General features: G+C 41.7%; 1 protein-coding gene and 1 long non-coding RNA gene across 5 annotated transcripts in view; one reads left to right on the plus strand and one right to left on the minus strand.

Annotated features, from left to right (window-relative positions):
* The window catches only part of LOC147020597 (uncharacterized), a 655,359-nt gene that overhangs the window by 463,060 nt on the left and 164,946 nt on the right, over positions 1–27,353 (minus strand). The gene's annotated exons all lie outside the window — the stretch shown is intronic.
* LOC147020598 (uncharacterized) lies at positions 4,948–6,906 on the plus strand. 2 transcript variants are annotated; one of them, XR_015062099.1, is made up of 4 exons: positions 4,948–5,416; positions 5,510–5,668; positions 6,395–6,452; positions 6,736–6,906. It is a non-coding gene; the product is annotated as an uncharacterized LOC147020598 (long non-coding RNA). The 2 variants fall into 2 exon arrangements; XR_015062098.1 differs by having other exon boundaries at positions 4,970–5,668.

Raw genomic sequence — 27,353 nt, forward strand, 5'->3', positions numbered from 1 at the left:
GAACGGCAAAGGCTGGCCAGCTTCATCGGCTGGCTGTTTTTCTTCAAGGCCTGTGCCGGCCAACTTCATCGGCAGCTGTTGTTTTGCTGCAAGGCCTGTGCCATCGGCTGGCCGTGTTTTGCTTCAAGGCCTGTGCCGGCTGGATCGTCGGCAGCTGTTGTGTTGCTGCAAGGCCTGTGCCGGCCGGATCATCTGCAGCTGTGGTACTTCAAGGCCTGTGCCGGCCAGTTCATCTGCGGGCTGTGTTTGCCTGCAGCGGCCTTATTCTGCGGGCTGAGTTTGCCTGCTGCCTTTGCCATGCCATGCCCACTGCCCATGTTCACCAGCCCCGTTCAATTTTTGCTTTGCCCCCCCTGTTCATTTCCATGTGCGCCAGGATCAAGGCAACAGTTTGCAAGCTGCGAGAACTGCCCTGTTGGCAGCTACAACACGGGCCTGCAGTGGCGGCCCGTGCACCGTGTTTGCGTCCATCCATTCATGCATCCATTCGTTGTGCTCATTGCGTGTGCCGCTTGAGCTGGCACGGAGACTGCGTTGTGCAGCCCATGCACCGTTGTGGTTCACTGCGTTCAGTTCAAAAGGGAAGGCCTTGGACTGCGTGTGAGCAGCCAGCCACGTTCCCTGTCACCTCCATTGTTTGAGCCAGAGACTGCATGTGGGCAGCCTGGCTCCCTGCTAACTGCTTTCTTTTTGCAGAGTTCAATGATCCTGGGCCATGGTTTAGTGTAAAATTTGTAAGTTAAGGTTAAGATGTACTGTACATATGAGTGCGCCCCCGGCATGTTTGTCTTAGCGCCGGCAATTTTATTTAAGTCGTCCGTGTGAGTGAGTTTGTTTAGATAGTTACGCAGCCCTCAGGTTATTTATTTTGGGGACACGAATACCATGAATGTCGCACTCAGGGATCCGTAGGTAAAATGTACTAGGGGAAAACTACACATGATGGCACACGAAAATTTGACGACTCGGGACGAGTCTGTAAAAAGGGGAGGGGGTAGTGTTGTGGTTACCAAATTCGCAAACCACCATTCAGGTCCCTTAGGTGAGGTATCTCGGTAAGTACATGTGTAGTTAGGCCCAAACCCGTTGTCTAGTGGGAATACATGTCATTTATGCGTGCTGCGACTCTTCAGGATAGCCGTTTTTCTTTTACTATCTTTAATTTGGACCAACCGCCATGATTACCACCACAATCACAACATCAACCACCAACCACAACGCCGCTTCACCACAACCGCCACGACCTTCACGTCACACCTCGCAACCGTAGCATCGCCACCGTTCTTGCCCCACTGTGGGTACCGGTGTTGGACTCGTGCAGGGCGCGCGGCGAACAGCGTGTACAAAATCACGGATTTTGTGCTTCAAAAACGGATCAAAAACGACACACGCCCACTTTTTGCCGTCCAATCGGTGAGCGAGGGGTGATTTGGCCCCGCCTCCAGGACGATCGATATATGCAAATTTATGGATCAAAAAGCCTTCACGCCCACTTTTTCTCGGGCCAATGGGGAGCGAGGTGAAAGGTCAAAGGGAGGGGGTCAAAGGCGAAGCTACGGGGGGATAAAAGGACCGTGTTCGTCAGTCAGAGAGAGGAGGAGAGTCCAGAGAAGAGGAGAGTCGGGAGAGTCCAGAGGCGGAGAGTAGGAGAGTCGGAAGCAGAGAGTCAAGACTTCGCGGGCGGTGGAGCTGCTCGTCGTGTGCGTTGGAGTCGGAACGGAGGGGACGGAGCTGTGGAAAGGCGGCGACACCAGACGAGGGGGTGCTCGCGTCGTGCAGGGAGCTGCACCCGAGGGAGGCCGACAGCGCGACCTGGCCGAGGTGGAGACGCTCGTCGCGGGATAATAAAGATCCTCTATACCCCGAGCATCAGCAACCCCCTCCTGTTTCCCCCCGCACTGAGATAGTGCGACCAAGGGGGCCCCTTTCCCACCCCCTACCAGAGACTGTCCGCGAGGCCCGCGGAGTTGAGGCACCATCGCCGCTCCGCGTCTCATCACCAGACGGGTAGGCGCGACCCGGTCTCGGCCTCAGGCCCGCCTCATCCTTGAGAGTATTTCTTTTCCTTGGTTTTGGGTATGTGTTGTCGGCGCCGTCTGTGAAGTAGAATTGTATAAGTGTTGCCGTGTGCTCGGTAGTCGGTATTAGCTCTGCATTGTGTTTTCGCTTTTACATTTGCTTTTTGTGTAAATTGCATTGTGTCTTTTCTGTGTGCATTTGGTGGAATTGTATATGTGTGCTTCCCGTGTGCCGCGAATAAATGTGCTTTATTATTGAACTGTTCTCCCGCTTCGCTTCGTCTTTTCCTCTATTGAATCCCCATCTTGCTTCACGTAAAGGGTTGGTAGTGAGCTGAATACGCCCGATAATTAATCGAACCGTCGAGGTCGACGATAACACCGCTCGGTTATTCTGATAGTACGGAACGGGTCGCTTAAGTGGCCCGTGTCCGAAGTCGACCTGCGGCGAGGTGCGATCGCCCGGTCTACCCTCCGCGTGGGTACTTAGGTAGGTCGAATTTGGTGAGCAACCCTATCCCACGCGGGGGCTGATTGGCTCGATCGCGGTGAGACCGAAAGGTCCACCCGTGACTGGTTCCCGGCGTTAGTCCGAGAGGGTCACGACTGGATTGTCCGTCCGGTGGGCGACGTGCCGCGATTCGAGTTACGTGGCCGTCAGCACGCCGGCGGGCGCGAATCCGCAACAATATTTAACACTTTGAACCCGAGTGCCCGTTTTAACAACCACGATTCAAAACTCCATATATCCGAGCGGTCGGATTTTTTTCCAAGGAGCCCAGGGTGGGGGAGCTGAAAGTCCAAGGGGCTCACGACTCAAAGGATTAATTCTTCTCTTCATCTACAATGGCCCCAATTATTCACACGTTCTTGTGGAGTTGGGTTTTGTTATTAATTATTACCTTCACCAAAGGTGGATGGAGGGAATGTATTCATCCCTGTTAGTCTGACTGTGAGCAGAATATCTCAAAACGTTATGTTCGGATTCAGACGAAACTTGGTTGACAGGTTGGGTGTGTGACAAGGAAGAATTGGTTTGATTTTGGTGAAGATCTGGATCCGGATCCGAATACGAGAATTTATTTATTTATTTTTTCAACGATTCTTCACAATTGAGAGATGGGGCTCGCAAAAAAAGTTAAATCGCATGATATTTGAAAAAGTTGTGGACGAGTTGGACGGGTGACAAGAACAAGACAATTTGATTTTGGTTCAGGTGCGGATCCAGATCTGGCTTGTCAGTGGGATACAAAACATAAATCGTTCAGCCTGGCGGAGGTATGCGCTCTACCGAGTGCCGTTCTAGTTATCATTATATTTTCAAAAACTAAGCACAATCATAATCGTAAAAAATAATCACAATGTTGCTGCATCGACAAAGCTTTCACACATTAAATATAGTTTACATCAAGAAAAAATAGAGTGATTTCTTAACTTTTTGGGGGGGGGGGAGGGAGGGGCTCAAAACTTTAGTCAAAGAAAAGTCCAGTTATATACTCTTAACAAAGTGTAATTACAATCTTCAGTGCAGAGAACAAGAAAAGTAAAGGTTGAAATTGCTCGCAAAGGACAAAATAAAAATTCAAACGATAGATTACAGATTCCCCCACCCTCCCTAAACAATGAAATCAACGAAAATTACACATCGATATTAGGTGGATAAAACACGGTATAAAGTGAAAGGAGTGCAACTGTGCAATCATAAACATGAATACAAGTATAAAAACAGAGTTATAAGATGTTTGCATTTGTATACGCGTCAACAATCTATTCACGGTTCAAATCAGCCTTTTTGCAACAATACAGATTATGCAGATTACGATGCAATAAAAGCAATAAACTTGTCAACATGTCTCTGAAACAAATATGTGAGTGGAAACGAAGAGTTTTATGTTGTAATGTAGACCTCAAAGCAGCAAGTGTGCACAATACATATATATATATATATATATATATATATATATATATATATATATATATATATATATATATATATATATATATACATACATATATCTTTGATACATACATATACATACATCTACATCTACAATGTATATACATACATTGATATACATACATCTTTGATGGCCACAGTAGGGTGAATATACTGGTTCTGGCTCACTTTTCCCCATGTAAATGAATGGGGGATTTTCAGCGATTCATATTTTTTTCCCCAAAAATAAACCCCCTTTTTATCCCAACGTATATTTATTTATCTCCCCTTTTAACCTGGGGACACTTTTTTTTTTTCAAATAATCCATGCAATAAGATAAAGATTTGTTCAAGTACTAAAGTGGTAATGTGATTTGTTAAAGGTGATTCGAAAGAAATATCTAAAACGTCTAAGCCTCGGGACACTCTTTATCAAATAACCGATGCATATTGTTTAGCTCACTCATTGAACCTATAAAGATTTGTTCATTCTCAAATTCCTTCAATAGTTTAATTTTCTTTGCACAATAATCCCCATCTAAAATATTGAAAAACAAAACATTTGAATCTTTATATTTTTTAAGATACCCCTTTTGTGCTATTACAAAATGATAAACTTCTCTTAATGATCTCATCTGGCCACCGCCCGAGTTGCAAATCATTTTTGTGCATAAACCACGCCATAAAAAAAGTTTTGTTTCAAATGTTTTCAGTTCGTGTCATGAAAATGAGGAAGTGTTTTTTTTTTGACACAGTCGTGCTGTGTGAATGAGGAAGTGTTTTTGGACAGTCATGCTGTGAAAAAATAGGAACTATTCTCTGAGACAAGGCCTCGTGTTTCTATTTTATCTCAGAACACGAACAGGCTTTAAAACATGTTTAAACAAAACCATTTTAGGGTATTTTAAGTACGTTTTAAAAATGATTCATACAATTTGAGAATATATCGCCCAGTTATTTTCCAAGCTGTCTCGCCCGAAGCGTCATTTCCTGTAGCCACACCCAATGATTAAGCAATCTCCTCATCGTTGCCTTATAAGTGATTCGCCAGACAAAGTTTCTGCCAGACGGGATTTTCATTTTTACAACTGAGACATGAGCGATCTTTCTTCCGCGAACAAAACAGCTCAACACAAAGTTGGTAAGTCTGTGTATAGGTTCCTCTTTGAACGATGAAGCAATTGATTACAAATTAAATCGTGATAATTCTGATATATATTTTTTTTTTCTTGGCAGGTCCTTGGAAGAAGAGCAGTTTACATATCACGACGAGGTGCATGAAATTAATGCTCTTATTGAAGAGGTCAATCATCTTAGAAGAGAATTGAAAAACATTTTTAATGACTGACACGACGTCTTATCACGGCCTCTGATCTTTTTGCCATCTTGTACCAATGGTAAAAAAAAACTGAGACATGGACTCGCTCTCTTCCGATGAAGATAACAGCTCACTACAAAGTTGGTAAGTTTGTGTATGGTTTCCTCTTTGAACGATGAAGCAATTGATTATAAATTAAATCGTGATAATGCGAAAATATATATTTTTTCCTGGCAGGTCCTTGGAAGAAGTGGAGTTTACATATCACGATGAGGTGCATAAAATGAATGCTCTTATTGAAGAGGTCAATGATTTTAGAAGAGAATTGAAAAACATTTATAATGACTGGTACGAAGTCTTATCATGGCCTCTGATCTCGAATGAATTAAACCAATGGTGAGACACGTGTGTGTGTGTGTGTGTGTGTGTGTGTGTGTGTGTGTGTGTGTGTGTGTGTATATATGTGTGTGTATGTGTGTGTGTGTGTGTATGTGTGTATATATATATATATATATATATATATATATATATATATATATCTATATATATATATATATATATATATATGTATGTGCGTGTGCGTGTATATGTATGTGTGTGTGTGTGTATATATATATATATATATATATATATATATAAATATATATATATATATATATATATATATATATATATATATATATATATATATATATATATATATATATATATATGTGTGTGTCTGTGTGTAATGTGTGTATGTGTGTGTGTATATATATATATATATATATATATATATATATATATATATATATATATATATATATATATATATATATATATATATATATATATATATATGTGTGTGTGTGTCTGTGTGTATTTGTGTGTATGTGTGTGTGTATATATATATATATATTTATATATATATATATATATATATATATATATATATATATATATATATATATATATATATATGTGTGTGTGTGTGTGTGTGTGTGTGTCTTTCCCTGTCTGTTTGTCTCTCTCTATCTCTCCCTGTCTGTCTCTTTGTATCTCTCTCTGTCTGTCTTTCTACCTACCTCTCTCTGTCTGTCTCTCCATCTATACCCTTGACTCATTATTTTATTTTATTTTCAGCTCGATCACACAACATCAGCTGTTGAAGCAATCTGATACAACACATGATTTTCTGGAGGTAAATGTTTCTGAATTATTATTTAGTTATTTGTTTATTAATATCACTCTCTCTTTGGAATGTCGCCTTATGTTGGTTGCATCATTAGTTTGGACGCGGTTTTACCAGTACACTGGAATTCATTTTATTAGCCTTGGAAGGATGACAGGCTGAGTCGGCCTCCTGGTGTGTTAATTCAGTGGTCAACGAGGCTTGAACTTAAAACCAACACCAGGCTTACTCATATTACCATGTAATTATCTTTATAAAACCTAATTATTATCCACTTTTTGTTTCAAAACAGAATATGGTGTCTGAGTTTCGAAATCACAAGACATCTGAAGAAGATTGCTGGGAAAGATTATACATTCTCGCAAATGAATATTTAATATTTTCAATTTTGATTAATTATATTTGTTTTGTTTACAATTACTTGATTTTGAATTTCAAAAAAAGGATCAAGACATGAAGGAGAGGGAGGGAGGGGGTGAGGGGGGGGTAGGTGCACTCCCCCAATGACCCATCACCCCCTCATCCCACCCCTCCCCTCCCCATGTGTGTGTGTGGGGAAGGGTGGGGGTGGGATGAGGGAGGTGGTGGGTCAAAGGTGGGGGCGCACAGGGGGGATGAGGGGGTGGGGCTTGTGTGGGTGGGGTTTATGTGGGCGGGGCGTGTGTGGGCGGGGCTTGTGTGGGCGGGGCTTGTGGGAGGGCGTTTATGTGGGTGGGGCTTCGGTGGGGTTTATGTGGGTGGGCTTCGGTGGGGCTTATGTGGGTGGGGCTTGTGTGGGCAGGGTTTATGTGGGAGGGGTGAATGTGGATGGGGCTTGTGTGGGCAGGGTTGATGTGGGAGGGGTGAATGTGGATGAGGCTTATGTGGATGAGGTTTGTGTGGATAAATGGATGGGTGGAGAGATGGGTGGATGGGTGGATGAGTGGAGCTTGTGTGGATGGGTGGATAATTTTTTAATTAAATAAACATGTTGTGTGTGTGGAACTAATTAACTAATCACTAATTATGTGAATATGATGAATATGGGTGGAGCTTGTGTGGGGTTGTGTGTGTGTGGAGCTTGTGTGGGGTGGAGTTTTTGTGTGGAGCTTGTGAGGGGTTTGTGTGTGGTGGGGTTTGTGTGGGGTTTGTGTGGGGTGGGGTTTATGTGGGTGGGTTTTGTGTGGGTGGAGTCAAAAAGGGGCAGAGTCAAAAAATTTCAATTTATCTTTGTCTTTTGTAATTCCTGTGAATAAAATGAACCTAAAATCTCTTCCCCTTCCAAATCATATATCTTATAAGTCCAAGGAACCGCATCTATTCCATCAACAATTTTAAAAAGTTCTTTCGTCCATCGTTTAGTAAAACCCTTTTCAAAATGAGATTTCCACCTATATATTCTTACGATATCACCAACTTTGAACTTAGGTTTTCTGACATTAATCTCTTTTTCATATTTTAATGTTGTAAATGTTTCTGATGGTTTCATATTTGTTGACGTGTGAATCGTGTCATTATACTTATCCACAATATCCTGAATAAAAGATGACCATTGTTGTGAACCGAGTTGTGTGAATTTTTTATATAGTCTCTCTTTTAAGGTACGATTAAAACGTTCAACAACAACTGCCTTCCCTTCATTAAAGGTACTGTATAATGTAATACTGTTATTTTTTAGAAAATTCATAAATGTCTCGTTATAAAACTCTCTACCCTCATCAGTCCACAATTTTTTAGGTTTTCTCTTACTTTTATTAAATATCTGTTGAAAGGCTAACATAAGAGTATTACCTGTTTTGTTTTTTAATGGTACAACCCATGCGTATCTACTCCTCAAATCAATAACGGTTAAAGCATACTTGTACCCCTTATCATTATTGAGGTCAATCAAATCAGCAGACCAGATATAATCAACTTCCTTGGAATAAACTTTCCTTCTCTGAAACTTTGTGAATATTGGTTTATGTAATTCATCAGCTAATTGCTCTTCAGTCTTAATGACATCATTAGAGCCTATAAGTTTTTTTGAATTTCCAAGTTTCAATTTAGCACTGATCATCTTCTTCACAATGAACTGATCAACTTTTTCTCTCAAGGTTGGATTTTGTATCAGAGACAAATTATACAACATTTCTCCATCGGCTTCATGCTTTTCTTCCAATGTTGTGGTATTCCCATAATTAATCAATATCGTGTCTCATGCACACTTCATCAACTCTATTGATGGGTTTACTCCAGGATTTAGGATTGTCTGCCTCATCTAATCTTTTATCCAAGTTTGTGCCTGGACCACAGAAAGAATACCCTGGAAGATGTAATTCCCCTGGTATTCCAGTAGTTGTAAATTTACTTCCTGATAAAAACTTTTGTATATCTCCTCCTCGTTTGTGTTTGGAGATAAATTGATTTTTTTTTGAACCACACACCGAACATATACTTTTTTGTATAACCCTGTTATTTTTACTTTTAATATATGAAATATTTTTAGTATTAGTTTTCTTTTTACATTTGAGACAATAACTCATTTATTTATGTGAAAAATTCCTGCAGAGTGCAAAAACCTTTTTAGTTTCCAACATGCACATTTGAATCTTAATTTTTAAAACATAAAGAATCCTTAGAAATGCCTTCACTCTCTCCTCCATTTATTTAAGAAAAAAAATTAAAAACTTGAATTAAAATGAATAGCTTGTCGATGTCAATAGTCTTGTCGAAAATATTTCAAAGAGACTTGTCAATTCTTTGTTTTCCTCCTCGGTGGGTTGAGTTATTTTCTGTAATACCACCAATCTTTTTTTAATCTCACTGGTTTCCATATTTTAATATTTATTTTGTCTCGCTCTTTTCTCTCTCTCTCTCTCTCTCTCTCTCTCTCTCTCTCTCTCTCTCTCTCTCTCTCTCTCTCTCTCTCTCTCTCTCTCTCTCTCTCTCTCTCTCTCTCTCTCTCTCTCTCTCTCTCTCTCTCTCTCTCTCTCTTTCTCTCCCTCTCTCTCTCTCGCTCTCTCTCTCTCTCTCTCTCTCTCTCGCTCTCTCTCTCGCTCTCTCTTGCTCTCGATCTCTCTCTCGCTCTTCCTCTCTCTTCCTCTCTCTTCCTCTCTCTTGCTCTCTCTTCCTCTCTCTTCTTCTCTCTTCCTCTCTCTTCCTCTCTCTTCCTCTCTCTTGCTCTCTCTTCCTCTCTCTTCTTCTCTCTTGCTCTCTCTTCCTCTCTCTTCTCTCTCTTCCTTTCTCTTCCTCTCTCTTCTTCTCTCTTCTTCTCTCTTCTTCTCTCTTCTTCTCCTTTTCCACCTTCTCTTTTTTCTCCCTCTCCTCCTTCTCTCTCTTCTCCTTTTACTCCTTCTCTTTTTTCTCCCTCTCCTCCTTCTCTCTCTTCTCTTTTTACTCCTTCTCTTTTTTTCTCCCTCTCCTCCTTCTCTCTCTTCTCCTTTTCCTCCTTCTCTTTTTTTTACCTCTCCTCCTTCTCTCTCTTCTCTTTTTACTGCTTCTCTTTCTTCTCCCTCTCCTCCTTCTCTCTATTCTCATTTTCCTCCTTCTCTTTCTTCTCCCTCTCCTCCTTCTCTCTCTTCTCCTTTTCCTCCTCTTCCCTCTCTTCTTCAACTCCTTCCTCATCCCTTATTATCCTTGAATCGCTTACACCCCATAGAATATCATATATATATATATATATATATATATATATATATATATATATATATATATATATATATATATATATACATCAGGATTTCTTGTTATTCCTGTATCCAAAATAATTTTTTTTACAACAGGAAACCAATAAAATTTCTTTTGAATTTCTAAAACAGCCTTACCTTTTCTTAACTTTATAATTTTTTCATTATTTAACATTCTCATTAAATCTAAAGTTGTCGGTTTATCAACATCAGCATAATGCCAATCTTTTATTGAAAATACCTCATTCTTATGTTGTAGAACATATTGTTGCGGATTCGCGCCCGCCGGCGTGCGAACGGCCACGTAATTCGAATCGCGGCACGTCGCCCACCGGACGGACAATCCAGTCGTGACCCTCTCGGACTAACGCCGGGAACCAGTCACGGGTGGACCTTTCGGTCTCACCGCGATCGAGCCAATCAGCCCCCGCGTGGGATAGGGTTGCTCGCCAAATTCGACCTACCTAAGTACCCACGCGGAGGGTAGACCGGGCGATCGCACCTCGCCGCAGGTCGACTTCGGACACGGGCCACTTAAGCGACCCGTTCCGTACTATCAGAATAACCGAGCGGTGTTATCGTCGACCTCGACGGTTCGATTAATTATCGGGCGTATTCAGCCCACTACCAACCCTTTACGTGAAGCAAGATGAGGATTCAATGGGAGAAAAAGACGAAGCGAAGCGGGAGAACAGTTCAATAATAAAGCACATTTATTCGCGGCACACGGGAAGCACACATATTCAATTCCACCAAAAGCACACAAAAAAAAGAAAACAATTCCATTTACACAAAAACAAATATAAAAGCGAAGACAATGCAGAGCTAATACCGACTACCGAGCACACGGCAACACTTATACAATTCTACCTCACAGACGGCGCCGACAACACATACCCAAAACCAAGGAAAGAATACCCCCAAGAATGAGGCGGGCCTGAGGCCGAGACCGGGTCGCGCCTACCCGTCTGGTGATGAGACGCGGAGCGGCGATGGCGCCTCACTCCGCGGGCCTCGCGGACAGTGTCTGGCAGGGGGTGGGAAAGGGGCCCCCTTGGTCGCACTATCTCAGCGCGGGGGGAAACAGGAGGGGGTTGCTGATGCTCGGGGTATAGAGGATCTTTATTATCCCTGGTGTGCGTCTCCACCTCGGCCAGGTCGCGCTGCCGGCCTCCCTCGGGCGTGCAGCTCCCGGCACCGACGCGAGCACCCCCTCGTCTGCCTTCGCCGCTGCCGCCTCTCCGCCTCTGGACTCTCCGACTCTGGACTCTTCTTTGGACTCTCCTCGTTGGACTCTCCTCGTTCGACTCTCTTCCGCTTCTCCAGCTACTGCAGGCTTCGGGCTCCAGACTTCCACACGGCTCTGACTGACGAACACGGTCCTTTTATCCCCCCGTAGCTTTGCCTTTGACCCCCTCCCTTTGACCTTTCACCCCGCTCCCCATTGGCCCGAGAAAAAGTGGGCGTGAAGGCTTTTTGATCCACAAATTTGCATATATCGATCGTCCTGGAGGCGGGGCCAAATCGCCCCTCGCTCACCGATTGGACGGCAAAAAGTGGGCGTGTGTCGTTTTTGATCCGATTTTGAAGCACAAAATCCGTGATTTTGTACACGCTGTTCGACGCGCGCTCTGCATGAGTCCAACACCGGTACCCACAGCGGGGCAAGAACGGTGGCGATGCTACAGTTGCGAGGTGTGACGGGAAGGTCGTGGCGGTTGTGGTGAAGCGGCGTTGTGGTTGGTGGTTGATGTTGTGGTTGTGGTGGTAATCATGGCGGTTGGTCCAAAATAAAGATAGTAAAAGAAAAACGGCTATCCTGAAGAGTCGCAGCACGCATAAATGACATGTATTCCCACTAGACAACGGGTTTGGGCCTAACTACACATATACTTGCCGAGATACCTCACCTAAGGGACCTGAATGGTGGTTTGCGAATTTGGTAACCACAACACTACCCCCTCCCCTTTTTACAGACTCGTCCCGAGTCGTCAAATTTTCGTGTGCCATCATGTGTAGTTTTCCCCTAGTACATTTTACCTACGGATCCCTGAGTGCGACATTCATGGTATTCGTGTCCCCAAAATAAATAACCTGAGGGCTGCGTAACTACCTAAACAAACTCACTCACACGGACGACTTAAATAAAATTGCCGGCGCTAGACAGACATGCCGGGGGCGCACTCATATTTACAGTACATCTTAACCTTAACTTACAAATTTTACACTAAACCATGGCCCAGGCTCACTGAACTCTGCAAAAGAAAAGCAGTTAGCAGGGAGCCAGGCTGCCCACATGCAGTCTCTGGCTCAAACAATGCAGGTGACAGGGAACGTGGCTGGCTGCTCACACGCAGTCCAAGGCCTTCCCTTTTGAACTGAACGCAGCGAACCACAACGGTGCATGGGCTGCACAAACGCAGTCTCCGTGCCAGCTCAAGTGGCACACGCAATGAGCACAACGAATGGATGCATGAACACAAACACGGTGCACGGGCCGCCACTGCAGGCCCGTGTTGTAGCTGCCAACAGGGCAGTTCTTGCAGCTTGCAAACTGTTGCTTTCAGATCCTGGCGCACATGGAAACGAACAGGGGGGGGGGCAAAGCAAAAATTGAACGGGGCTGGTGAACGTGGGCAGTGGGCATGGCATGGCAAAGGCAGCAGGCAAACACAGCCCGCAGAAGAAGGCCGCTGCAGGCAAACACAGCCGGCAGATGAACTGGCCGGCACAGGCCTTGAAGAAAAACAGCCAGCAGATGAACTGGCCGGCACAGGCCTTGCAGAAAAACAGCCAGCCGGCAGACGATCCAGCCGGCACAGGCCTTGCAGCACAGCAGCTGCAGATGAAGCTGGCCAGCCTCTGCCTCGAAGAAAAACACGGCCAGCCGATGAAGTTGGCCAGCCTTTGCCGTTCAGTGGAGGTTGGTGGAGGGAGTGCGGTGGTGCTGGCCACTTGGAAGGCGGGCTCGGACCTACCTACCTGTCTCCCTCCCACCTATCGCCTTTGCCTGTCACTGTACATACCCACTCCCTTAATTTGTCAAACCCCAATTTAGCCCCAACTTATTTTTTTGTTGTTTTTATTTTTACTTCCCCTCTATAAATCGTCCCCTAACCCCCTTTATCGTCCTTGTTCGGCTAACCTATCCTGTCACCTAGCCTACTCCCAACCCCTACGTTCCCTTCCCGGAGGGGAATAAGGGAGAGCTAACGTCCTGTGTCGAGGCCCAACGAAGCCTCAGAATGGCCTCCCCAGAGTTCGGCGATCTAACCCAAAGTGGGTCCAGCGGCCCACAACGAGAGCGAGGGGATGGATGGTGCGGAGGGGTACATCTCCTAATCTACCCTAACCATTTAACTGTTAAACTACCCCGGGGCTTTCAACAAGCGCCTCTCGCTTAAACTATTGGTTCTAACAACCCAGATTCCCGTCGCCTGTGTTGGTGTCCTTACAATTTCGGGCCTCGCCCCCCCAATTTTCTCTCCGTGCCCTCACACGGTCTCCTGGCTGGGACACGTGGCTCCCTTTGGCAGGCACGACCCTCTGCCGATTCTCCCGCTATGGCACCCCCGGGCACTACACTGCCTCCGAGCCTACCAGCTCCCTAACACCGGGGAGTGCCCCCCATGGCACCTCCCCTGAAACGCACACGTGGCAGGCCGGCCTCCCGGGCCCCTTTCCGAGGGTCACCCGTGCCCACAACACTGCCCACGCGGCTAATGGCGCCCCGGGCCCCCGCACCAAGCAGGCGCACCCGTGCCCACTACTCTATCCCGGCCCCCCATGGGCCCATGGCCTACCGCGGCCGACTAGCCTGGTGCCCGGGGTACCCACTCAGCGATACTCACCTTTCGCAGCCACACTCCCAAGCCCGTCAACAGGGCTCCTGCACCCCTCCAAACGGGTTTCGAGCCTACTTTCCCACCAACAACAAAACGACCTCCATTTTTCAATTTGACTAACCCCCTAACTCACTTTACACTGACCCCGGGGTCCCTTGGGCGGGAGTCACTCCTCCCCCCAATCACTCATCGCACCATGCATTCCCCATTCGCTCCACACACACACAGACCCGCTGGCCTCACTCACTCACCAAGCACATGCCTCACAACTCTTCAACACACTCACCGCTGAACTCTGCCATCCTTCTAACTACCTCCCCTAACTAACTCGTGATCCCACGTCGTCCCTTAAACTAGTAGCACGTTCCTTTTAACACTACGTAGCTCAGCTACGTCCCCTCTACACATCTACAAGTCTGTCCATGTCCTCAAATCAATCATTTTATTTCCCAACCTAAATCTGGCTACAATCCCTCTAACTAATCCATTCCACGGACTCCATGAGGACTTACCCCTGCCCCATGAAGTCGGTCTAACTAAGCTAACCCTTCCCCCTAACTAGTTTTCATCCTGTGCCCAGGGTAAGGGGGTCTTCCACCCCTTGCCCAGGAATCCTGTGCACCCGAAAGTGAGGCTTGTTTTTTTCTTTTTTTCTTTTTCATGCGCAGCACCAGCGCGGCAACTCGCGCACTTTACACCTGCCCGTGACGTCATGCAGCTGCACGTGTACCTCGTCCCTCCTTGGACGGTACCATCCGGCAGGGATACCCCTCCTGCCGGATTCCAACCCCACGTGCAGCCATGGCGTCACCGTGCGCATAAAAAAAAAACAAGCCCCATGTCTCGAGGGGTTCCCCACGCGAACACATGTGCTTTGCCCGTTGGAGCTTAACACACACGATCGCGTGGAGAACCCGTCCGGTCCAAATCCATTATCCTGCCTAAACTTTGTCCGTCCGCGGGATCGGCAAATCCACCGCTGGCGTTTCCGGACCGGGACTTCACTCTCGCAAGCGAGCACGTGGTGGTCTCGTGCGTTGCACAGCACGGGCCTCGTGCTCACTGCTGGGTGAACCCGGCACGGTCCCCGAAACAACTACAGCCGCTACTCGGCTTTCTTTCTTCTCATGTCGCCGTCTCCGTCTCCATTCCACACACGCACTCCCGCGTGTCACGACGCTAACACTCCATTCCATCACATTCACCCCGGGAGACGCGGCTGCGTGCTCCCGCATGCCCACCGACATCTCCCTTACATCCCGCTCTCTCACACACACGGTCTCCCTTGCACTCGGCCGTTCACTCACGCTTTCCTCACTACTCACACAAACCATACTACTCACACACGCGGGGGCACTCATCCGCGGTGCCTCATCCACACACCGTGCCTCACTCACACACGCGGGGGCACTCACCCGCAGTTCCTCACTCACTTGCGGTGCCCCTTTTACACACGGCGTGCTGGGAAGCACACACTCCGGCACACTCGCCACCACACCACTCACACACGGGGTCGCTTCCACACACGGGGACGCACTCACACCTTGCACCACACACACAGGGACAACTACACTGGGGATTCGTGTCCCCACAAGGGTCTCCGGGGCCTCTATACCCCCCAAGCTCTCCGTGCACCCGTTCGCAGCACTCGTCCCCTCAACCTCGCAAAGCACGACCGAACTCACCTGGTCGTGACTCACCTCAAGGGGGCATACTCCCTCCCCTCGTTCCTGGAGGAGGCCATCCAGGTGCTCGCACTGGGTCCCCACACGCTCCGCGAGCTCACACCCATTATCCTCCACTACCTCCGTGTGTGTGTGTGCGTCACTTACCCCGTCTTCATCGTGCAGTCTTCCCTCTATCGTTCCTATCTCCCGTGTCTCTGCCAACTCTTCACCCTTTACCTCCCTTGTCTCAACTATTATTTCCTTTGTCACGGCCTTCATGCCCGCCTGCAGGCATCGGCCCATGTTCTGCGTCTCCCCCCGGAGCTTTTTCATTTCTTCCTTCATGTTTGCTTCCATTCCGTTCATTTGTTGTGTATTCGCATCCAATTTTTGTGTATTCGCATCCATCTTTTCGTTCATGCCTTTCATTTCGTTTTTTATTTCATTTGTCATTGCCGCCAGCATGGCGCATAGCTGGGCCATGTCGGGTGCGCTTGAGTGAGCCGTTTCGGCAGGGGTTGGGGAAGGGTCTTGGTGGAGAGGGGGGGGGGAGGTGCCGCTGCCGCACCCACCTCGGGCCCTGGGTTCAGTTGGGCGAGTCCGTGTTCCTGCACAATCAACATTTCCTGCTCGGGGATTCCATCCTGTGCCATGGATCCTACACATTCTACATCCATTTCTAATACCTCCGGCTCCCGCTCGCCTTGAGACGCCATCTTGCTTCTCGTGAAGGGTTAATTTAACTCGCTCGTAATTTGGAGGGAATCGGGGGTCGCTTCTCTCACCCCTGGACCGATTCCCGTGAATTTCGCTGGAGACAGGAGAGCCTGTTGTCCCGCTCTCCAATACCAGTGCCGCGAGGAGGGCGATGAATTTGTATCGCACGACCTGACACCAGTGTTGCGGATTCGCGCCCGCCGGCGTGCGAACGGCCACGTAATTCGAATCGCGGCACGTCGCCCACCGGACGGACAATCCAGTCGTGACCCTCTCGGACTAACGCCGGGAACCAGTCACGGGTGGACCTTTCGGTCTCACCGCGATCGAGCCAATCAGCCCCCGCGTGGGATAGGGTTGCTCGCCAAATTCGACCTACCTAAGTACCCACGCGGAGGGTAGACCGGGCGATCGCACCTCGCCGCAGGTCGACTTCGGACACGGGCCACTTAAGCGACCCGTTCCATACTATCAGAATAACCGAGCGGTGTTATCGTCGACCTCGACGGTTCGATTAATTATCGGGCGTATTCAGCCCACTACCAACCCTTTACGTGAAGCAAGATGAGGATTCAATGGGAGAAAAAGACGAAGCGAAGCGGGAGAACAGTTCAATAATAAAGCACATTTATTCGCGGCACACGGGAAGCACACATATTCAATTCCACCAAAAGCACACAAAAAAAAGAAAACACAATTCCATTTACACAAAAACAAATATAAAAGCGAAGACAATGCAGAGCTAATACCGACTACCGAGCACACGGCAACACTTATACAATTCTACCTCACAGACGGCGCCGACAACACATACCCAAAACCAAGGAAAGAATACCCCCAAGAATGAGGCGGGCCTGAGGCCGAGACCGGGTCGCGCCTACCCGTCTGGTGATGAGACGCGGAGCGGCGATGGCGCCTCACTCCGCGGGCCTCGCGGACAGTGTCTGGCAGGGGGTGGGAAAGGGGCCCCCTTGGTCGCACTATCTCAGCGCGGGGGAAACAGGAGGGGGTTGCTGATGCTCGGGGTATAGAGGATCTTTATTATCCCTGGTGTGCGTCTCCACCTCGGCCAGGTCGCGCTGCCGGCCTCCCTCGGGCGTGCAGCTCCCGGCACCGACGCGAGCACCCCCTCGTCTGCCTTCGCCGCTGCCGCCTCTCCGCCTCTGGACTCTCCGACTCTGGACTCTTCTTTGGACTCTCCTCGTTGGACTCTCCTCGTTCGACTCTCTTCCGCTTCTCCAGCTACTGCAGGCTTCGGGCTCCAGACTTCCACACGGCTCTGACTGACGAACACGGTCCTTTTATCCCCCCGTAGCTTTGCCTTTGACCCCCTCCCTTTGACCTTTCACCCCGCTCCCCATTGGCCCGAGAAAAAGTGGGCGTGAAGGCTTTTTGATCCACAAATTTGCATATATCGATCGTCCTGGAGGCGGGGCCAAATCACCCCTCGCTCACCGATTGGACGGCAAAAAGTGGGCGTGTGTCGTTTTTGATCCGATTTTGAAGCACAAAATCCGTGATTTTGTACACGCTGTTCGACGCGCGCTCTGCATGAGTCCAACACCGGTACCCACAGCGGGGCAAGAACGGTGGCGATGCTACGGTTGCGAGGTGTGACGGGAAGGTCATGGCGGTTGTGGTGAAGCGGCGTTGTGGTTGGTGGTTGATGTTGTGGTTGTGGTGGTAATCATGGCGGTTGGTCCAAAATAAAGATAGTAAAAGAAAAACGGCTATCCTGAAGAGTCGCAGCACGCATAAATGACATGTATTCCCACTAGACAACGGGTTTGGGCCTAACTACACATATACTTGCCGAGATACCTCACCTAAGGGACCTGAATGGTGGTTTGCGAATTTGGTAACCACAACAATATTTATTAAAATACCGAATACCCTTTGCTTGAAGGTATGCTTGGACACAGAAATGATAATTTTCTTGAAGCCTTCTTTCTAGCATTTATGTATTAGAAATATATGTTAGAATAATATTATGGCACGAAACACCTCCCCATCTTCCCATAGTTAAATCATTTTGTATTTCCTTACTTATTATATATAATCCTGTTTTTTCTGTTTTCATAATATAAACAAGGGCAAAACCATTATTATATTTACCCTTATTAAATTCTTTTATTTGTTGTTTACTAATCGTGGCCCCACAAAACTCATTCTCGATACCAAGTGGATAATATTCTTCCTTACGAGACTGATTTAATTGTTCCAGGTCTTCGAGGTTAATTTTAAATGACAAATTATACCCTAAATCATTCATATCATACCCCCATTGTTCTATTCTCATACAAACGATACGCCCTTCTTTATAAAAATTTATTTTAATTCTAACTGTGAATTCTGTATGACCTGGAGATAATATCAACACTTCTGTATCTTTGGAATACACGGCCGTTTTATTTAAGGATATATATTGTGATAAATCGCTTAATCTCACCAAGTCATTCGCGTCAGTCGGGCTTGGATAATTTTTTAATTTATAAGCATTTTTCATGTTAATATTTTTGGTTATATTATATTTATGTCGTTCAGCCTGTGCCTTTGTGTAATAATTTGATAAATCAATATCCAGTTCTTGAGATACACCAAAGATAGAACCATCTTTACCAACATAAGTCATTTATATTAGATTAAAAATAATATCATAAAATTTTTTATTTTTGTTGAAATAACACATATAGACATAATTGACCACAACACTTGGAATTTAATTCTTGGACTTGAAATGTTTGATAAACACCATTCTGTAAGAATTTTATGACTTCAACAGGTGGTGGAAGACCAAAATTATCAAAATAATATTTGTCTTGACTATTAAAAATACAAACCCAATGAGAACCGTTCCCATTATTATCTTCTAAGTTCATAATAATATTCTTTGTATGTTTCGGCACATTTGTTAATTCATCTCTCATACAAATAACCACATTATGAATTTTTAATTTCTTACAATATTTGACAAGTTGTAAATTTGATGTTGTATTCTTTCCAAATTCTTTAAACCACTCATCAATGCTCATTTATTTATGAGAAAGATATAATCCATTACCTCTTTTCGTTAATTTTACACCTGCTTGTGCTATAGAAGAAAGCATATCTCCAACTAACAATCTCGCTTTATCAGGCAGACCTTCAAGTTTTTCAGCAAAATCTACAATTACACCACTTCCACTAATTTGTTTCTCCAACTCTTTGTTATGTCTTTCCAATTCTTTTTGAGCCTGGAGTTGAGCCTTCCTTTCGTTGGCAGTTTTCACCACTGTTGAAATACCACCCGTCAATGCTCCAACCGCACTTAAACCAGCAAATAAAGGAATTAGAAATGGGAGAAATCCTCCACTCGTCTCTCTTATTGAATATTTTTTCAACATTGGTTTTGTCATTTTAATTTTAAGTGAGCCAGTGTCATTCAAGATTTTAACCTGTTCTCTTGTGAGCAAAACATCAATTCTTACTGCTCCTTTTCTCTGAATTGTATTAACGTTAATCGTACAAGGCTTTTGATTTTGAACACAAGATGATAGTTTATGAAGATTGATTTGATTAACATATACCCCAGTTGGTACTTTGCCACTCATTTATTTAACAAAAAATTATGTGAGACTAATCATCACACCATTATCTGTATTAATCTGCAATTCTGTTTCTTCCAAAAGCAAACAATATGTATCAACTTCTTCACTCTCTCCTCTTTCAATGTATAGGGAAGTATCCACTCGATTAGACTTTATAGTTTCCTTTTGAGCGCTCAGGTCAAACGCATAGATTGTATACAAACTTTTAAATGCTGTCATATCCAAAATAGGTTCTTTATCTCCATTACTTTCACACACCTTTTGGTAATACTTGTATGCTTCAGCAAAATAATTTTTTTCCCAATTAATTTCCAATCTATCTCGTGGATAAAATGTTCCATCTAGAGAAACGCGAAGCTGTTTCACCTTAGCATTATCACTCAATGCATTATTCTTATCAGTCGCAGTATCACCATCTGGCTTTTTTAAAATGATCCACAGATATCGTGGCTTTCTTCCAGAACACCCAAATTCCACGTGTAAGTAGTTTGGTTGAGTTTAACGTGTTGACATCTTCTTTTGAGGTATGATACACTGAGTGGTTTCTTTGAGTTAAGTCTTCTATTCAACATCTCTTCTGTTTTAAGATTAGGAGTATATTCACTGATATACCAACTCATTTCCTCAATTACAAATTTATTCTGATCACCAAAAGCATTACCAACACCAAAAAGCAATCGATTTTCATTATCATTCCTTTGTAGTTGAAATCTAATTTTAAGACCATACAGAACTTTATCATGATCACAAAATCCAAATATACCTTTAAGAGGAACTGCCACAGTAAAACTATTTTCTGCTTTTGTATCATCATTATACATTCCTTTCCTTTGAGTATATCCAGGGTCTGTGTTTGTTCCCGTTGACATATCAGGAATAAAACCTTCGACAGACCCCTTTCCCATTCTATCACTGAATGTATAGAGTGTAAATTTCATCATTTCAGATACAGCAGAGACATAATCAACCGCTTCAACTTCTTGTGTTCCAATATACAAACGCACACTATCAAACATTTTCCAGAAGAAATCATTTACAAGTGTAGCGTTTGTGTTATTCCAAGCTTTAGTGAATTTAAATTTACACAACAAGAAACTTTCGGAGAGATTCAAATAGGTTTGTTGATTCTTTATTTCAAAACTTTTTGTACCATTCGTATTCCAGTCTGTTCCAGTTATTGCATTTACCTTGAAGTAATCTTCTTTTTTAATGGAGTTTAAGATAATAATAGTATCATCCAAATCATAGATACTATCAATTGCTTCCATACTTGTATTTATTTAGGAAAAAAAGATGTTAAAACTTTTGAAACCCTGATCCAAGTGTTCGAATTATTTTCTGTCGTTCTTGGGGGGACAACTGAGTTTTGCCTTTCTTAATTTCTTTTATTGCTTGTAATTTATGAGATTCCTTCTGGGCATATTTTATGCTCTTTACAGCACCTGCTACATTTCCCACAGCAGAAGCAGTTGAACCAATTAGATCTTTGTGTTTAAGAATAGTTGAACCAATACCCATGAGAGTATCAATTATCCCATCTCCTCTAAATTGATGTACAACACCCCTTTGTCTCTTAGGTTTATAGTATCCTCTACCAAGATACATACCTTCACCCTTGTAGTATGGGGAAAGGAACATCCCATCCCCTGTAATTATTTTATATTTTCCCAATTCATGTTTCCTCACAATAACCATCGTATTTATTTATTGGAAAACTTCACGTAGGTGAATTCTGATGGATATAACTTCTCCATTAAAAGAAATCATACGATTATCTTGGTCGGTTATCCTAAAATTTACTCTGTGTATGTTTGTTCCTGACACAGGGAGATAAACCAAATTTTTGGGTTCCATATTGAATTTATAACCAATTGGGGTTGAGTATGCGCTGAATAAAAATATTGCATTTGTTTTTTTTCCATCTTTATAAGCACCATCAATCAAATCACAGTGATTTAACACCGAATTTATTCCTGAGGATATTTGAATGACATTATCACTGTAAAACGTCCCATTCGTTTCAATCTTTTTTGAGGAGAAACCCAATAACTCTCTAAATGAATTATCAATTGTGAAATCAACCTTGTAGTTATTTTTAACTTTAATCGTTGATTTTGAAGTATGTTTTTGAATGTCTATAACAATATTTTTTGGTTCATCACCCTGTTCTTTCATAAGACGAGCAATTTCGGAAGATATTTGAGAAATCTCATATGCTCCGGGTGAGACTGTTATCGTTTTGTATCCACTTCCGGGATTATAACTAAAGTTGTCATTTTTATCAGTTATATTAAATAAGGTATTATAAGTTTCCATGGACAATAAAGATGCCTCATATTCTTTTGTTGGGTTAAGTTGTAGTGGGTATGTGAATGAAGATGTGTGGTCACTTGTGAAATTAAAACTCAGGATTGTGCTTCTCATCTTATTTAATATGAGATAAAATGTCTTTATATTGAGATTTATTAATTATTTTCATGTTCATCAACTGGTCTAAAATGGCTGATGCTTCATTAAAACAATTGTTATTTCCAGCCTTCTTACTGCCTAACAACAATAACAGTCTATTAACTAATTGCGATGGGTCATTTGGAAGAAAACTAATACCTGAACCAAGGATACTTAAAGCCTGAATAATGTGTTTCTCCTTCTCATTTTTCCTACTTTTACTAGAAATACTAACCCTATAATTTAGAGTGTTCATCAGATCAATATATACTCTATCATCATTATTTTTCATATCCAATGGTTTATCAATATACTTTGATTCATCCCTCACAGTTGAACCTTGTCTTCCATCTTTTGTGAGAAGAAACATTAATCTCGGAGTTAGTTTAACAGGGGGTTGAGCAGAACCCAAGAACCTTAATTCATCATTAAATATCAATACCTTTTCTTGAACAAGATGAAATATTGCTGGTTGTTCTGTTGGAATGAGTCCTGCTTTGGTTTTTGAATCCGCTGAATATTCATTGTTTTGAAGAGCATTCACAATATAATCAGGGGGTCGATTAATCTCTTCCAGTTGTTGAAATAAACCTTCATCATCATATACCTTTAATTTTCCTAAATGCTCTAATTCTTCCTCCGTCATTTGATCAAAATCTTTTAACATTTGAAGTTTTTTAGGAGTATATTCTGCTGTGGGAACTGTGGAAACATCTTTCATTTTTTCTTGGGAAGTTTTTAAAAGTGGTTTAAAAAATTTCTCTTGTTTTCTTTCAAATGCTTCTTCGCCCATTGGTTTCTGTCTGCGTTTCTTCTTTATGTCTTCCTGCTGTTTTACAACTTTTGAAACCAACTCTTGATGTTCCTTAAATCTTCTTGCTCTTTCTTTTGCATCCATTTATTTATTGTAAAATATCATTTAATGGATTGTAAAGATCAACAGGGAAATTTTCCTTTTCTTCATCATTCAAGTAGATGTGTTCAAATAAATCCTTTTCTTTAAATATTTCATCAAATTCTTTATTAACATTAATGCGAGTTGTAATTTCTTTTTCACTAATACTTGCATCTCTGCTTTTCATACGTTTGCGTTGAGTTTCTTCATCAACATCAAAACCGAATGATAAAATCTTTACTCCGCTCAGATGTTTAATAATTTGTCTCGTTCCTTCTGGATTAGTTTCTAATATCCCAAGACCACCAGATTTTAGTTTCCTTAACTCACTCTTACAATGTGAATATTTTGTTGTACCAAGAGAAACCTTCTCAAACATTTGACCTTCATTCCTCAATCGCATATGTTCCTCCACTGAAATATAGTGATAATCTTCACCTTTTACTTCTCCAGGTCTTATTGCTCTAGTTGTTGTTGATACAATGCATATCACGGGGTGTTTTTTAAGTAAATTTACAATATTCTCATTTGTACTACACAAGAACCTTGATTTATGAAAGTTTTTTCCAGAAGCAGATTTACCCACAAGATTTACAATAATAGTTGTCATTTATATATGTAATTGTTTATAAAACAAAAAATATGTCCCTTAATATCTCATCTTGTTTCACAACAATATATTAATATTTTTCAGTCGTGTGCTTCATGTAATCCTCAAATTTCTTTTTACTACATAATGTAGAACAATTATCTCTCCAAAAATTATTGATATCTTTTGAATTTAACTTGAATAAAATAAAAGTATTAGCATTGTTTCTGATGGAACGACGATGAAGTTGAAAGTACGATTGACTAAGATAAATACAATTACAAGAAGAATGTCTCCCTCTTGTGTAGTAGCTGTCCATTACCGTTTGGTTTCTCTCATTAACACAATCATCAAAGATAACGAGGTTCTTTTTTGATTTATCCAAATCTTGGGGAGATGGTATATCATCCGTATTATCACTACGAATACAAGTTATAGGATTTGATTTCTTTTTGACACAAGATTTGACACAAGAAAACATCTCTGTGTATCACAAAATAGTTGAATTATATCTTCAATGTTATAATCATTTAGGTTTTTTTGATGTTTAAATAAACCGATTGCATCTTCTTTTTGAAGACCAGCATTAAAACCTTGTGAGAGTAGTTGATACTCTGGTTGAAAACTCGACTTTGTGAAAATTATTAAATTATCATAATCTAAAAAGTTGGGAGTGAGGAGCATCTTTAAAAGTAAGCAGGTTTTTCCACATCCAATTGAACCAACTATGAGACATCTTAATGAATTTGGGAGATTTTTATGGTTGTTAAATTTTATCTTATTTTCCCAAATGGGTAAAAAATCATTCATTTATATATTTGGAAAACAGGTTATTTAATTTATTATTGGCTTTTTTAGAAACTCTATATTTTATCCTAAGTTCAGGTTTAATTTCAAGATAATCCATTATTTTATTTATGCAATATCTTGTGTTGATATTTCCCTGAAAATTACATCCATGAATAATATATAACAACAATCCTTTGAACATTTCTCTTATACGTTCAGTTTCTTCCCTTGTAAGGAAAGGTGTGTTATCACCCTCATACTTTACATTCATTTCTCTAATCAATCTTGTAAAGTAATTCATTTTTGGTGTAAATCTAAAAGAATTATTTTCCTTTTTATATTTTTTATTATCATTAATTAGAAGATAATCACAGAATATACATTGTTTATAGGCTTTTGACTCTGTATTTAATCCCCGTCTTTCACACGCAGGAAAATTCTCAAATTTGTTATATGGAGAATCAGGAAAGTCTAGCATATTTATAAAGTAAAACTTTACTTAAACTGAAATTCATCCATACTTTCAGTTGTATATTGACTCATATTTAATAATATTACCATCGATATCAATATACTTTTTTTCATTACCAGATTCAACGACAACATTTTTTTTATATTAAAGATAATTTTAAAATGATCGTTAACTACTATTGAACGAAATGTCATTTCACCTGATATATTAACATCCTTTATTTCATCAGGATTTACATCTTTAGGGTTGTTGAAAAAAATACAAATTTCTCCTTGCATATTACAGATGGTCTTATCTTTTCTTTCTAAAGCTTCATCCATAAGGTTTTTGTTTTTTGATACTTTTTCTTGTTTCTTTGCTTTTTCTAGTTTTGAATATATTACCAGAAGGAGAGGAGAAACTTTTGTTAGAGATACTTTTAATTGATGTTCTACCAGGTATACTAAAAGCCCTTCCACTGAAGGAAATTGAAGAACTCATATTATTTACCATAATTGTTTTTATCCAATAGTTGTTATATTTATCTTTGTTCAATTTTACATCCTTGACATATTTCAGTGTATCTTTAACAAATGAAGAGATTGATTGAAACTTGTCTTTTGTGTCTTGAAACATTGTATTTATTAAGTGAAAAAGTTGGAGGATAAAATGGTTTTAAGCACAGATTCACCTGTAAAATAAACGAAATTTTCATCAAGAAAATTTTAGTTTAAGCAAAGATTTATTATATAAATATGGTGAATACAACATACTGCGATGTTTGTAATCACAAATATAAACATTATAGGAAACACCTCCGAACCAACAAACACACATTTCATCTATTTCATAAAATATCTCCTCTTGAGTTGGAAAGAAAACATTGTGATATCTGCTCTAAGGATGTTTTGAAGAGTAGTTATAATAGACATCTTCAATCACAAAAACACAAGAAAAATGAGTTTAAAGTAAAGGGAGACTATTGTATTGAAAACACTGATGGGGCATTTAAAGGGCATATAAAAATAAGGATTTTTCAATTTGGAGAACCCGGTCCATCATCAATAGCTGAATCAATTGAAATAGTGAAACCTGATGTTGAAAAAGTTATTAAAAAGACATTAAAAGAAATGAAAACTTTAAAGTTTTATATGGGAGTGAAAATGAATATGAAAAGACAAGATGAAGAACAAACTCCTTATATGAGAACAGATCTTCATTTTATAACATCATTTCAAGATTTTTTGAATAGTGGGGTTTATGAAGAACTATCAAAACAAGAGGAGGATGTTGATAATACAGTGGTTGGAAGTGGATTCAATATTAAAAAAATCATCTTTTTAGATATACACATTCTAAAATCAAACCCTCTTAAAGCTTCTTCTTATATTGAATTACCAAAAGAAATAAAACTAAAGAAGGCAGTTGTTAATATTAAGAACAATGATAATAAATGTTTTCTCTGGTCTGTTCTTGCTCACTTTCATCCTCCAAAATGTAATTCAGAAAGAGTAAAACAATATATGAAATATGAGAATACCTTGGACATTAAAGATTTTAAATTCCCAATGTCACTTACAGATATTCCGAAATTTGAGAAAAAGAAGAATCTTTCTATTAATGTATATGGATTAACGGATACAAACAAAGTTCAAATATTAAAAATTTCAAACAACCATAAAAATGAAGAAACACACATTGATCTTTTATATTTTAGTGTTGGAAATAATTCACATTACACATACATCAATAATTTATCAAGATTAATCTCTTCTCAGGTATTCAGAACAGCAAACAAAATATATCCTTGTAAGCGATGTCTTAATTCATTTCATATATAAGAACGATTGGAACAACATTCAAAATATTGTAGTAATCATAAATCAGCTGTAATTACAATGCCTAAACCTGGTGAAAAGATTTCTTTTGAAGATTATAATAAATCTATCATGCACCCATTTGTGATATACGCTGATTTTGAATGTATCCTTAACAAGATAAATCCTGCTTCTCCTAATCCAAAAGAATCATATACAAATAAATATCAAAAACATATTCCTTGTGGTTTCTGTTATTATGTCAAATCATCTGTTGGAGAAAAGTATTACAAACTTGAACATTATAGTGGAAAAAAAGCTTCACAAGAGTTTGTAAAACGATTAGAAAAGGATTGTATAAGACTCACTAAATTAATGAAAGAAACAAATGAACCGATGAAATTAACGAAAGAAGAAAAATTAGAATTTAGAAAGAACAATATCTGTCATATTTGTGA

This window comes from Eptatretus burgeri, chromosome 9 (assembly GCF_056783735.1).
Source record: "Eptatretus burgeri isolate ZD-2024b chromosome 9, Ebu_testis_v1, whole genome shotgun sequence".
Taxonomy (NCBI): Eukaryota; Metazoa; Chordata; class Myxini; order Myxiniformes; family Myxinidae; genus Eptatretus; species Eptatretus burgeri.